The following is a 15,531-nucleotide window of genomic DNA, read 5'->3' on the forward strand; positions in this document are numbered from 1 at the left end:
TCCTATAACTCCTCTTCCAGTAAGGGTTAGACAGGATAAATATAAAAAATAGGAAAATCTATTGCTGTTTTTAAACAAAAATACAAAAACAAAGGAGGACGTATAAAGAAAAAATTAAATGGCGTATTGGGGGCTATCTCTCATTTTCTAAAATTTGGTTTTAACGATGTATTTTTAATATAACAAAGTACATAAGTCTAATTCGATAAAAAAGCTGAACTTTGTCTCAGTGGCCCATTTTTTTTTTGTTTGTTAAAAATTTACAAATCTTGTAGTTTTTTTACCTGAAAAGTCCAAAAATACAAGTTTAGAAATCCAATAGTTTAAAAAATACACACATCTTTATGTACTCGTATCTTTTAAACTATTGGATTCTGAAACTTTTAACTTGTATTTTCGGACTTTTCAGGTAAAAAACTACAGGATTTTTTAATTTTTTACAAAAAATGAAGGGGGAGCCCTGAGACAAAGTTTAACCAATTTCGATACGCGGTGTATAATCCATAGGCATCGTTTTCCAGCAGAAGATTTAATTGCGCTCGAGGCATTTTTCTATAGAATCAAATCCAGTCAATTTTATAATAAATTTCTATGAAACCAAAAACTCTACTGCGAAGAAAAACATCTACGAACGTTCACGACTCAATGTAGTATTATTTCAATTAATAATTAGTTGTATTCTGATGTAAGTGAATTTGAAATTGCACTTCCACAAAATCACTTTTAAATTACATATGTTGTCGCCCTAGAGACACCACCCGAGTGCAAAGGGTTAATAACTACAGGGTGTCCCAAAAGTGTTGTAACACCTTGAAAGGGGTGATTCAGGAGGTGATTTGAAACAACTTTTTCCTTACCGAAAATGTTGTCCGAGGCTTCGTTAAAGAGATATTAACAAAAAACCCCGGACCAATCAGAGCGCGAGTATGCCAGCGGAGGACGGTCGCCTAACGCGTAACCCACCCCTACCGCGATCCGATTGGTTCAGGGTTTTCTGTTAATGTCTTCTTAACGAAGCTTCGTACAACATTTTTGGTAAGGAAAAAGTTGTTTCAAATCACCTCCTGAATCACCTCTTTAACGTGTTACAACATTTTTGGGACACCCTGTATATACAGAGTAGAGGTGATTTGGAGCAATTTTTTCCTTAGCGAAAATGTTGTCCGAGGCTTCGTTGAGGAGATATTAACGGAAAACCCCGACCAATCAGAGCGCGCATATACTGGTGGAGCGCTCTGATTGGTCAGTGTTTTTCGTTAATATCTCCTCAACGAAGCCTCGGACAACATTTTCGCAAAGGAAAAAGTTGTTTCAAATCACCTCCCGAGTCACCCCTTTCAAGGTGTTACAACATTTTTGGGACACCCTGTAGAATGAATTTTTCGTGGCTCCCGGAGTGATTTTCTTCCCCCTTCGTTCGTCCGACATTCCCACTCTTCCCCTTATTTGACGCAATCCCCGCGTATCGAACGTAACGCTGTAACCCGGTCTGCGCATGCGCGGCAGTCGCGTCGAACCAGCCCGCGGTCGCGAGTTGTGACAATGTGCCCGCCGGCTGCAGCTCTCATTCCAGTCATCACCGAGCGTCTGTTACGTCGCGATCCCGATAGCGGCGAGCGCGAAATCGGCTCTTGACCGTCTCTATCGTGTATCCGTCTTGTCACGTGCTGATACACAACCGCGTTCTCCCTCTCAATGGCGATTCCGAAATTCACGGGAGTGCATCGCGCACGCATTTCGAGAACGCTGCATTGCGCAAACGACAGTGGGGACTGAATAAATTATTTAAATCTGTGTCGTGACTCTATAGATTCGTGACAGATATCCTTGATTCATGGTCGGCTGAAAACTCGTCGACGACACTCGATGGATACGCGAATCCATCGTCTCCCGAGGCATTTTTTCATGAGATATCTATACTTCGACTGGATGTAGAAACGCAGTGTATCTTGACCCGTTTTTCTTTTCTATTTGAGGATTAAGAATGACGTGACGTTATCCTTCGTAACAATTATTTTAATATACAGCTGACGACACGTGGTATTGAGATTTGGAAATTGGTGATTGGCGTGAATCTTTGATAGTATCTGCAGAGTAATTACATCTTCAGGACCAAATACGTATAAGTTAATTTGTAATTGGGAATTAAGATTTGATGTATATTAGAATCTACGAGGTAGTAGGAGAACCAGTGACTGATTTTTCAAACAAGGTGTGTTCCTTCCTTGAGCCTTCTAGTTCTGCGAACTTGTTGATTCAAGTTGTTTAGGTAATTTCTTTATATGTACAGTGTCCAAAATTTCCATAAAGCCACCACGTTTTTTGGTAACATCTTATAATTATTCTGTACTTATGATTAATTTGAGTATGATTTCATTTTAGGTGTATTAAGAACACATATATGTATATATTAGGAGGGCCCAAAAGTAATGTCGCTTTTGCGAATGTCAATACTTATAATTGGATATTAAGATTTAATGTATATTAGTATCTACGAGGTGGTAGGAGAACCAGTGACTGATTTTTCAAACAATGTGTGTTCCTTCCTTGAGCCTTCTAGTTCTGCGAACTTGTTGATTCAAGTTGTTTAGGTAATTTCTTTATATGTACAGTGTCCAAAATTTCCATAAAGCCACCACGTTTTTTGGTAACATCTTATAATTATTCTGTACTTATGATTAATTTGAGTATGATTTCATTTTAGGTGTATTAAGAACACATATATGTATATATTAGGAGGGCCCAAAAGTAATGTCGCTTTTGCGAATGTCAATACTTGTGTATCATTTATCTTCTCATTATATACCAGTGATTTTAATGGATCAGGTATTGGAACTTTGCATACCAGATAGCAAAAGGTTGTTGATAACGAGAACGATTACATGACTGATCGAAAATAAAAACTTGTTATACGTGTATTTGTTTGAATTTAATGTAAAAGGAACGACATTATTTTCTGGTCCCCCTAATAGATTGATATAATAGAAATAATATTTATTTGAAGAAATAAACGTAATTATATGATCATATATCAAATAAACTGCAAAATTTCTATAAAGCCATATATTTTTTAAATAACTAGGTTCGAAATTAACAGCAAGATCTTTTTTATTTCTTCGTTAATAATGTACACGTCTTGCAGTTACTGACCAATTTAATTCAATGCGAAGTTGTGCTGCACTTCTCAATTCTTTTGATGCAGATCACATTAATAATGAATGCTGTCTCTTTGTCAGCTTTTGATTTTTATGCATATACTTACTTTTTTATTGGAGTTTCACTTCCTTTATTGTACCTAGTTGGACTTACTAACTCAGAATCTAAGCATAGACTAAGTGGCCTTATAGAAATTTTGCACTTATATTTTGCTTCGTACAGCAAAAAATGTATACACACCCAAAAGGTAAACATTTCCGAGCAGATACTCTTAGATTTGTGATTAGTATCAATTAAATGTAATTGTAGGTGAGAAAAAAGTAGTAAAGTTAATAATATTTTTAAAAAATTGGTCAAAATATTGGTGACTTTATGGAAATTTTGGACACTGTAAGCTTCGCAAGAGATTGAAACTGGTTTAGCCTGTGGGTAAAGTACGTAGAGAAAGCTTGATTTTAAAATTAGCATCGAGAACGTCAGTAACGTTGCAAGGCAAATAATAACCAAGGACGCGATTGTTATTTACTGGTCAAGCTGAACATGCCAGATGTTTCTTTAGGTAATTTGCAACGTTTAGCAAGCTTCTCCTTTTTTAAGTTGAATTATGCCACACTCAAAGATCTTTAGTTTTTGTTGTGAATCATTATACAGGTTAATTCAAGAAACTCTGTTGATTTTAGCGACCAACTTTGATCGATTATGCTACCTAACGGTGTACCTACCAGCTGTGCTAAATATTTCAACGAAACTTGCTACAATCTTGTTGCGAGTAGCCCTACAAAATTCAATATATGCAAATTTAAGAATAATATGCAAATAATAAGAATAATAAAATAAGTTTTCATAATAGAATGATAGAAAATAAAGTATATTAATTGCATAGAAATAATATACATTTTGTTTATAAATAGCGTGAAGTGCAAAACAGTTTCATATTAAATTTATTAATAATTCGAGACAATAGAATTTCAGAGAAAGAAAATTTATCTAATAATAATTTATAAATTTTATATATTTTGCAGTTAGACTTTGAAGTTGAATTGCAGTGTTTCTCAAACTTTGATTAGTCTTGAAATAGAGATGATAAACATATGTTTACGGTTTAATACTTTTTATACAATCATAACATAACATCGTTTCAGTTATTTAACTATGATTATTATTATTAGGAATTGATCTAATACTTTAGGTAGTTTATTAGTTGACTTTTTATCATAGCAGTCAATAGTTTATTTATTACTGAGATAGCATTGTATGATCTAATCGTTATATGAATGATGAAATATTATATAAATATAATCTGATTAAAAGTGTACTATAAGTATGAAATAATTTCTAGTTAATTTATATAAATACTCATCAGCTTTAGATATAAGCTAGAGTATTGCTTAAAAGTATGACAAAATGCATTGAAAAGTATGAAATAATTTTTATTAAAACTGCATTATTACTCACCAGCTCTTGATGAATATGATTAAATTATTAAATATAATGCAACACTTTCGTAGGCGGCGCAAAATTTAAAATTACCTACTTTCAAAATTACCAAACAAGGTTTAACTTTCTAACCGAGAAACAAAAAGTATGACCTTTAATTAGTGCTATTATTATATCCGCTTTAGGATTATTATATTTGCATTAAGAGTATTTCATATCGCTGTATTCAACTAAATATCACAAAGATACTCAGACAGTATTTCCATGGAGACATATCACACGTAGACGTATCAAACATACTCGGACAGTATTTTCATGGAGAAAACTGTATATACTTGAGCTGTATATACTGTATATACAGGGTGTCCCAAAAATGTTGTAATACATAGGAAGGAGTGGTTCGGGAGGTCATTTGAAATAACTTTTTCCTTAGCGAAAATGTTGTCCGAGGCTTCGTTGAGGAGATATTACCGGAAAACTCCGACCAATCAGAGCGCGCGTATGCCGGCGGAGGACGGTCGCCTAGCGCGTAGCCCACGCCTACCGCGGGCGCTCCACTGGCATCCTTGCGCTCTGATTGGTCGACGTTTTCCGTTCATATCTCCATAACGAAGCCTCGGGCAACATTTTCGCTAAGGAAAAAGTTGTTTCAAATCACCTCCCGAACCACCTTTTTCAATGTGTTACAACATTTTTGGGACACCCTGTATATTAGCACTAATCAATTTTGGCCCCCTCCCGTCGCCACAACAAATACATCAAACCCACTCAGACAGTATTTCCACGTAGACGTATCACAAACATACTTAGCCAGTATTTCCATGGAGAGAGTATTCGATATCAAATTTGGTTAGAAAAATATACATTTCGGTATTCGTAGCATTATTACCCAGTAATATTATTATTACCTCGATTACTAACTGAGATTTTTTAAAGATCACTTCAACTCAAGATAGCGTTAATGTAACATTTTTTCAAGTTCATATATAAGAGTAATTACGTTTTAATTGATGGGTGCAGACATTTTTTTTTTAACGTTGCGAATGTATGCGCGTATAAAACTCTGTAGAGAGTGTATATTCCTAATTAGTGAAATCTGTAGCCGTGCTAGAGGGTGCAGACTTCTCGACAGCTCTCGGTGGTCGAGTAGCCTACTATATTTAATTAAGAAAGCTCGTTTAATCAATTACCATTCGCGTATTCGTTGCGTTACCGTAACAACGTATTCGTGATATGTAAAAATGATTTCTAGGAAGTGAAACTTACTTGATTAATTTCCTAATATTACGCATTATTTAATAATAAATATAAAAATTTTGCAATTTCTTTAAGAATGTATTCATTTTCAACTTGATGGCTGCCGTCCAACTAACTCTCGTTCTCTCTTTAAACTCGTATACATATTATCATACGTGTGCTTCCTTCTCACTCGCTCCTTTGTCACATACTTCTCACTCTTCACTTAACCAATCATTCGTACTTTTCACCTGTCGCTCGATCTTATTCGTTCTCATTTATTTGGCGCGCATTTCATACTCATTCAAACATTCACTCGCTACACAGAGTAGATAGCGAACTATTCTTTAAAGTGATTACATCTTATCGTCCATTTGTGGTATTTTTTGAGTAATTCCAATACTATGTCTTCTGTTATTTCATGTAAACTTCTTTTTCCTCCATGAAGACAATTCCATATGGCTAGTGTATTACATATAGCGATGTGAAATAAATAAAAAAAAATACTTTTTGTACCATTTCAGTGTTTTCCTAAATGATTCGTACCCACGTAATATCTGGTCGGTATGGTTAATTATACCCATGTGCATATTATAGTCCAAAACCAAATTTGGCTTTTTCATTTGTTGTTCTGAAGTGTGGTCAGCACGCACCACAGATAATACAACTACCATTCTTACGGTCGAAGGGTCTCGTCGAAGCGGTTGGTCGTACGACAGAAATCGTACCGTATTTTGTACCGAACAGTGGTCCGAATGGCCGAAAACCTGGCTAAAATGCATTTTTGAAGTTTCGAACACACTTTTTTCAATATTGTGCGTGTGTTGTATACATACGAGTGTATTAAATGCCGTTTAAAATTTTAAAAAATAGTAATCGGTTACTGATATACAGAGGTTTAAATTTCATGCTCCTTGATATCGTGAAAAGTGGCGCATGTTTATTGTGTCACAGAAAGTTTATCCTCAATAGATTCATATGTAAATCATTTTACCATAAAAGTAGATGTTATAAACATAAAGTTTCCACAAGAACAAAGTAAAATATCTTTGGATTCATTATTATAATTCCCTTCTCAATACGGTATAATTTTTAGTTATCTTTCGATGAATAGGAAGGAAAACAAACATGATAGTCACCGAGTGACACGCTCTGCCAAGTTTCTTGATATGAAGTAACATGTCAGGTATGATATCCAATTGAGAAAACTTGCGCAAATTTGCGCCATTTTAAGTTATTTAAATTTAAAGTCCATGCTTACAAGGAAAGGAAGACTGTTTACGCGGCATTATATCAAACCTCATTATCCTTAATTTTAATTTAACATTAATTTTTTATTGTTATTTCTGCCAATGTATTCTAACTATGTTGAACTATAAACCTAAAAATTCTATTTCATAAAAAATTCATAATAATTTAATATTTTTAATATGTATGTCGACCATATTGGATCTGCCATTTTGAATTTTGGAATTCCGATATAAGATTGAAAGTTTGCGGCCTGGAATTTTGGAATTCCGATATAAGATTGAAAGTTTGCAGCTCAAATAAGTCATAAACACCAAGTTTCATGAAAATCTAATAACTTTGTAATATACATGTCGGCCATATTGGATCTGCCATTTCGAATTTTGCAATTCTGATACCAGACTCGTAATTCGCGGCCCAAATAACTCTTAAATACCAAGTTTCGTGAAAATGTAACAACTTCTTAATATACGTGTCGGCCATATTGGATCCGCCATTTCGAATTTTTTGAAATTCTATCGCTCGAGCACGAGTGTTATTCTTTGGAGAACGATAGAAGATAACAAATGCTTTCTCATTTTAGTACTAGTGAAATCGAACGAATGGAATGTATATAGGGTGTTCCAAAAATGTTGTAAGACCTTGAAATGGGTGGTTCGGAAGGTGATTTGAAACAACTTTTTCCGTAGCGAAAATGTTGTCCGAGGCTTCATTGAGGAGATATTAAGGGGAAACACTGACCAATCGGAGCGCGAGGATGCCAGTGGAGCTCCCGCGATAGGCGTGGGATACGCGCTAGGCGACCGCCCTCCGCCAGCACACTCACGCTCTGATTGGTCGACGTTTTCCGTTAACATCTCATCAACGAAGCCTCGGACAACATTTTTGCTAAGGAAAAAGTTGTTTTAAATCTCCTCTACTCTGTATATATAGGGTGTCCCAAAAATGTTGTAACACGTTAAAAGAGGTGATTTAGGAGGTGATTTGAAACAACTTTTTCCTTAGCGAAAATGTTGTACGAGGCTTCGTTGAGGAGATATTAACAGAAAACACTGACCAATCAGCGGGCGCTGAAAACATTACACATATTCTGTCCTTTTTCCACTAATCTGTTCAGTCGGCCATTGAAAGATTCATGACTTCTCCCTTTCACGTGCCTCTCGCTTCTTATCGGATCTCTCACTCGGCGGGCGTTTTCAAATAAAAAGGTGGGGATAGCGAGTTGCTTATTTCGAGACGATACTGTATTTGTATTGTATTTGATTTTTATTAGGTTGATGTGAATCTTCTGAATAACACACGCCACAGTATTATGATGGTTTAATATAACTTTAATTAAGAAATGAAAATGGAAATGGAAATAGTATAATAGAAAAGTCCGCAACACTAACGCACATTTCATAATGCTCATCGCTGCATACCGTTTAGGTCGTATGGCGACCAGCTAACGACTAAACGACCGTTAAGAAATAACAAAGTAACAAAGGAAAAATTAAAGAGGGCACACTATGTCTCTTTATCTACCAAAATGTTTCCGGAGATAGAGGGACAGATGGCCCTTTAGTCACGTATTTGCGTATTTTGCGTCTTTATTACAGTGGTAAAGTATAATTACATTTTTTTTTTACTTATCGCCTATTAATTGGTCAACTCGCATCCTTCCATGCCATTCGCACTTCTGTCTACCATTCCGCGCGCGTTGTCCAAATCTAGCTTTTCTCACTCACAAGCGCACTCCTTTGCGCTTGACATTTTACTTTTCTTCCGATTTTATCTACTCTCATCCTTCCATTCTAACAGTCTTTTAAATCCACTCATTCCCTTGCGTGCAATTATTTATTATACCTGACTCACTAAATGGTTTTTTTTTTTTTTTAAATTAACAATATTATTCATTAATATTTTTCTTTCGCTCTCCCATTCCAGTAACAATGTTCTTTTAGATTCTACTCTCATTCCTCAGCAAACTCTGAATATTTGACTTTAAACTGCATTCATGCTTCGCTCGATATTTATACTCATTCTTTCTTTTCTTACAGATCGTTCATTCTCCCGGTCTCATAACATTGATATTCTTTACTTTACCTCGCAGCTACATATTACATTAACTATTAATACATTTGTGTTAAGATTATCTTATCATTGTCTACGCACTTTTGCCTATAAATTAATGGGATCACAGGTATTTTTCTTATTTCTTTTTACATTTTACACTTCTTACTCTAAGTGGGAACAAGTTTGGGGTTGTTACAATTAAATATTGTAAGTCGAACTTGCGTAAGATCTCAGACTATTATGTACTGTATTCTGTTTATACTCGTATATAAAAACATTGTATATAGTTTTTTTTTCTTTTATATTATCAAAAAATATATATCATTTTTCTCTTTGTAACATCTTATGTCTATACTTATGTTCTAAGTCTTACATCTTGTAATACTTTTTGGTTTTCTTTGTACTATTAACAACAAAAGGATAATGTAAAGAATATACTTTAAATATATGAATAATACATAAAAATATATATAATTTTACTTTTATTTTTTTTTAACCTATTTATAATATAACAAGTCACTAGGTTTTCTGTTCTATGTTCATTTCGGGCATGTTTTGTGTTACCTTTCTTTCGTATCTCTACTTCTAATTTTTTCCCTTACTATCTCGTCGGTACGTCTCGTATATTTTACTCTATTTTGTTATTCGTTAATATCACTATTTGTACGTTACTTATCATTGCACCTACCATATGGTTTTAATCAGTCTTTTTATCCCTAACGTTTCTCAGTCCTTAAAGTCATAGTTTCTTCCCTATCGTTTTAAGGGACATAAGAAACATTTGTCTATCGTTTTGAGAATTCTACGTTTGTTAAGTCTGATTAACCCTAGCGTCGTTCTTCCTACTTCGTCTATGTCTGATTCTAGTTTCTCCCATAACAGTTCTCTTTCTAGATTATACAGTCCGCACTCGAACATGACGTGATCTATGTCTTCTTCCTCCTGTCCGCAGTCGCACATAGGGTTGTCAATTATGTACTTCCTTGCTAAGGACGCCTTCAGGTTATAGTGGTTGCATCTAATTCTAGAGATGGTTCTTATCGTTTCTCTGCTCAGATCATTTTTCAATTTCTGGAACCAGGGCCTGTATTTTGTTCTTCCGTGTTCTAGTCCGATTTCATTCATGAAGAGAATTCCCTTCTCCCTTCCTATGTCGACCATTTTTTCTTTGAATTTATTCCAAAAACTCTGCCTGAGTTCTGTAACAACTTCCTTCGCTGGCACTTTGTAGCTTCCATCTGAGATTTTTACCGTTTGTCTTTTGGCTTCCTGGTCAGCTAATTCGTTGCCGTTTATACCTATGTGTCTTGGAATCCATCCTATTACCATTTTACCTGGTCTTTCTTCTTTCCCTAACTTCCAGGTTTCGATGATCCATGGATTATCTCTTGACTCGTTTTAATTGGTTTCTATATTCCTTAGTGCTTCTATCACCGACATTGAATCCGTTAAGACGAGACAGTTTGAACTCTGTCCGTTGTTCAAGAATTTTCTCAGTACTATGTTTATACCTATCAGCTAGGTCGTGAATATCGTGAACTTATTATTTATCGCTTTTCCTTCGATCTCTACCGAATTATTGTGCATCGTTATTATTCCTATACCGTTTGAAATATGTTTCGGTATTTTACTCCCATCTGTGAAATATACGATTACGTCATTTTTTATATCATGAGCATATTTGAAGTAATCTACAGTCCTTTCTATCGGGATGTATTTATTTTCAATTAATCTACCTGTCGTTGTATCCAGGATTAATCCTTTATTTCCAATATGTTGTTGTTCTATGTTGAAGAACCACTTCCAATAGCCGATCCTTTCACTTGTCAGGTCTCTTTCGAATATCATATTTTTATATTTGTATATCTACATTTTTATATTTGTGTTTTGAAAGCTTCCTTCGAAAGGTTGTTTGTAATGTTCACGTTGCCCTTTCTTATCCCGGTTCCTGTGTGAATTTTGTTCTGTTATACATATATGTCTTCGAATAGTTTTAAAGTCGGATTTTGATTCGTACCTTTCTCTAATTGCCCGATCCAATATTTACATGCCAGAAAGAGTGCTCTGTCTTTATGCCCTATCCATCCTGCCTCTGGGTACATTACGTTCAACGGTGTGGACATCCTATAACCCATCGCCGTTCTAATCGCTTTCGATTCCAATTTCCTGAGTTCTTCTTGCAAATATATTTGTTTTCTTCAGTTCATGTAAATCGCTGCTCCATATTCCATAACCGAGGTGATCAATGCTCTGGCCATCATCAAAGCCTGGTTCTGTTTTATTCCTCTTTCCCTGTGACATAGGTAATTTACAATACTTAATCTTTTCCTTGTTTTCATCATAAGTTCCTGATAATGTGACTTGAAGTTTAATTTATCATCAATAATTATTCGTAAGAATTTAGCTGAATGTACTACGTTTATTGGAACTAGTTGATCGTTTAATCTTACCATAATATTTGACTGTGGTGTTTGTTGTCCAAAGAATAGTGTTTTTGTCTTATCGATGGATAACTCGAGTTTTCTATCTTTCAGGAAGTCACCTAACTGCGATATACCCTCTTCTATTCTTATCGTGGTTTGTTCATTGTTTTTCCCCTGTGTAATAATCGCTATATCGTCGGCATATTTGCCATACTTCACCTCTTCTATTTTAACAGCTTCGTTTACACCTGTTATATATAAAAAAGAATAATCATAGAAAAATAGAACATCCCCCTAAAAAAATTCAAGAAAGTAGAAAAAGAAGTGAAATCGAAATGAGCTGCCAGTACATGAAAGTGCTTTCCAACTATGCGCAGCTAAAATGCTGTGTTCAACAGTGCAGACGTTCAGACCCTAATGACAACTCATGTGAACTGACTGCTCCGCACTTTGGCAGTTAAATGAAGAAGCTAAATAGAGTATCATCCACAAACTGAGACTGTTTAGACATTTGCTTAGATGTCCGTGGCCTGGAAGTCAAATGCTTGGCGTGGCCAGGCAAGGCATACTTATGTCATCAATACCCATACTTTCTCTCTCATAGACTTTCAGGTAATTTGTCAATTTAAAACTCTGACAATATTATGAGTACACTTTCATTGTATCGGGTTTTAAAATATTTCTAAGATCATTCATCGATGCCAATACCTTTACTCTTGCAAGCTTTCAGATAATTTGTCAGTTTAAAACGCTGACAATATGAGTACTTCTTCATTATTTTACATTTTAAAATAATTTTTATTCATCAAAACTTTGACCATGCCTGCCCATGCCAAGCATTTGACTTCCAGGCAACGGACATCTAGGCAAATGTCTAAACAGTCTCAGTTTGTGGTGGTACGCTATTTAACTTCTTCATTTCACTGCCAAAGTGCGGAGCAGTCAGTTCACATGAGTTGTCATTAGGGTCTGAACGTCTGCACTGTTGAACACAGCATTTTAGCTGCGCATAGTTGGAAAGCACTTTCATGTACTGGCAGCTCATTTCGATTTCACTTCTTTTTCTACTTTCTTGAATTTTTTTAGGGGGATGTTCTATTTTTCTATGATTACTCTTGAAGTCCTCCACTTTTTCATGTACTTGGCGTAATTTTTTTACTTTTTTGAAGTTTTTTTATGGGGATCTCACTTCTTTTTACAAAGATAATTTGTATAGTGAATGACTTCCAATAATAGGAAATGGGAGTTCAGTTTGAATCCTTTAAGGTTTCAAAAGTATGCGGAACGCATTGCAGTAAGTCTCATCATAAGAAATTTATTAAAGAAAAAATGTAATCACTTTATCAGTAACATTTAAATGCAACAAGATTTTCTGTCATGTGTCGTGGGTACTTTTGAGAAATTAAAGGACTAAGTCTGACCTCTCTTTTTATATATTATTGTAATACAATAAATTATGTGTTACAAATAGTGGATCTCTGTTCATTTTCTCATTATTTAAATTTCTTGCAAGAAAACTTTCTGCCATGCATTGTGTACTTTTGAAAATTCTAAGGACTGAAACTGATATTGCAATACGATTAATTGTGCGTTACAAATAGTGGATTTCTTTTTTCATTTCTCGCTTCATCTTTAACATTTAAATTTCTTGCAGTGAGACATCCTGCCATGCGTTCTGTATACTTTTGGAAACTTAAAGAACTGAAGCTGGTCTCTTTCCTATATCTGGCTTCAGACACATTAGGTATATTGTAGACTCTACACTTACTATAATAAAAGACAAATGTATTTTTATTTTAAGCTCCACATTAATTTGCAAGTAAAATAAGGTTTGTATGTGTTATTTACAAATAAAATTAATGTCATATGAATAACGCACAATTTATTATATTACAATACCAGATTCAGTCTTTTATGTTTCCAAAGTACACACAACGCATCGCAAAATGTCTTGCTGCTAGAAATTGAAATGTTAAACATGAAATGAGAAATAAAGAAAGAGATCCACTTTTGGTAACGCACAATGCATGTCAGAAAGTCTTGTTGCAAGAAACCAAATGTCACAAATCCAAACTGACAGTTACAGGTTAGAAATGGGATAAGTGACAGCCATATTACAATTCTGACAGAGCAGTCGAGCTTTGCCGACTGATTCCGAGAGTCGACGAATCGATGAATGGTCTTAGCTCCTATTGGCTGAGTGTTGACGAAAAGAATAAAAATAAGAATCAGAATCAGAAGAAAAATCTACAATTTCTGACCGATTCATGACATAATATTACAATATCTCAGTTGTACATAGACCGATTTTATTGATTTTGGTTTTATTCGAAAGCCTGTATGCGAGTTACATAAGAAAAATGCGTTTAAATTTAGAAAATATTGCAGGCGTGATGAGATATTAATGAAAGAAGTTTCAATTTAGGTTAGAATGGACCATCTCTCCTGTAAAAGATAAGCAGTAGCGCCACGTTATACAGGGTGGCTGTATAATTTTTCATGAACTTGGCGTCGAGACGCTACCGCGTCTCTAGATAAATGGCCAAGCTGTAGGGAAACATTTGGTCGGCAAATGCTTGACAACCCTACAGTTGGCCGCCGCATGGTCAGGGCGCTCCGTGGCCCGAACTTTCCTGATGTAGCCACTTTTATGACTCTCAAGTAGGCACTGAGTCGTCGTCTTACCTGAGAAGTCGTTGAGGGTTCGGATGGTCCGCTAAATCTAAAATGCGCGCAGAGCAAAGACTGACCCGCTGAGCCTCGGCCGTATACCTGTAGTCGGTCTCGGCTCACGAAAGCTTCTAACGCTCATCCACAATAACATTGGAAATACTTGAAATATCCCTCTAGAAATTTAATATGATATTCTTAACATATTAAATTACAATCACCGAATAATATCTGAATAATATTTCGATCAATATTTTAAACAATCCATATAATAATGGAGGCACACAATGCTACCTCAGTAATAGATAGCAAAATATTAGTTGCTATAATAAAAAGTCTATTAATAGCTATTAATATCTATCAGTAGCCTATAAGCTACCGATCCGTAAAGTGATAGTGAATTCGCAGCAAAAGTGTGACAGACGTTGCTCAAGAAACAACATTTCGATATAACCTGATGCAGTCAATCGAGTATAATGGCGTCGTCGATGTCCGGGGCGTCGAAGGGCGCGAAGAAACGAACAATGGTGTCTGGAAGATCTGGTGTCGCAAGTACAAACGCAGTCGTTGAAAACGCATTTGGCCCCGCAACGAATCTAAACGGCGAAGAAGGCCGTGATTCAGGACTATCCTCCGAATGTTCAACGCCAATAACTGGGTCGCCGGTACCAAGGCAACGAAAAACCACCAGCAATCCGATTAATATCGCCAACCCTACTTCCATACCGCGCGCCATCGCCTATACTAAAAGGTATACTGGAGACGACGAAAATGAACACCTCGTATGTACAGGGTGCCGCAAAAATGTTAGAGGTCCTTGAAAGGGATGGTTTGGGAGGTGATTTGAAACAACTGTTTCCTTAGCGAAAATGTTGTCCGAGGCTTCGTTGAGTAGATATTAACAGAAAACCCCGGACCAATCAGAGCGCGAGGATGATGGCGGAGGGTGGTCGCTTAGCGCGGGCGCTTCATTGGCATCCTCGCGCTCTGATTGGCCGGGCGTGTTTTTCTTTAATATCTCTTTAACGAAGCTTCGGACAACATTTTCGGTAAGGAAAAAGTTGTTTCAAATCACCTCCCGAATCTCCTCTTTCAAGGACCTTCAACATTTTTAGAACACCCTGTATAAATCTTGAACAAAAATTCTTGAACTGTGACTATAACAGCTGCATGTAATCTTTTAAGAATAATTATTAAACTTTCCCCTGCTAAAAATATAATTGGAAAAACTGTTATTAAAATACCTGTTATTATAAACCTACTTCTGGTTTCACTATACAAGGTTTCCTTCATTCATCCATATTCT

At 35.7% G+C, this 15,531-nt stretch overlaps 2 long non-coding RNA genes across 6 annotated transcripts; one reads left to right on the forward strand and one right to left on the reverse strand.

Annotated features, from left to right (window-relative positions):
- The first annotated feature begins 1,513 nt into the window (after positions 1–1,513).
- LOC128896838 (uncharacterized) lies at positions 1,514–15,415 on the forward strand. 4 transcript variants are annotated; one of them, XR_008462138.1, is made up of 3 exons: positions 1,514–2,269; positions 2,383–3,715; positions 14,634–15,415. It is a non-coding gene; the product is annotated as an uncharacterized LOC128896838 (long non-coding RNA). The 4 variants fall into 4 exon arrangements; XR_008462137.1 differs by lacking the exon at positions 14,634–15,415 and adding an exon at positions 3,837–4,922; XR_008462135.1 differs by lacking the exon at positions 14,634–15,415 and having other exon boundaries at positions 2,383–2,591; positions 2,705–4,922.
- Positions 8,706–13,673, reverse strand: LOC128896843 (uncharacterized). Of its 2 annotated transcripts, none has more exons than XR_008462149.1 (3): positions 11,583–13,673; positions 10,869–11,424; positions 8,706–10,769 (listed from the first exon to the last, which is right to left on the reverse strand). It is a non-coding gene; the product is annotated as an uncharacterized LOC128896843 (long non-coding RNA). The 2 variants fall into 2 exon arrangements; XR_008462150.1 differs by having other exon boundaries at positions 10,869–11,480.
- Positions 15,416–15,531: the final 116 nt, after the last annotated feature.

The sequence above is a fragment of the Hylaeus anthracinus genome, unplaced genomic scaffold (assembly GCF_026225885.1).
Source record: "Hylaeus anthracinus isolate JK02 unplaced genomic scaffold, UHH_iyHylAnth1.0_haploid 11978, whole genome shotgun sequence".
Classification (NCBI taxonomy): Eukaryota; Metazoa; Arthropoda; class Insecta; order Hymenoptera; family Colletidae; genus Hylaeus; species Hylaeus anthracinus.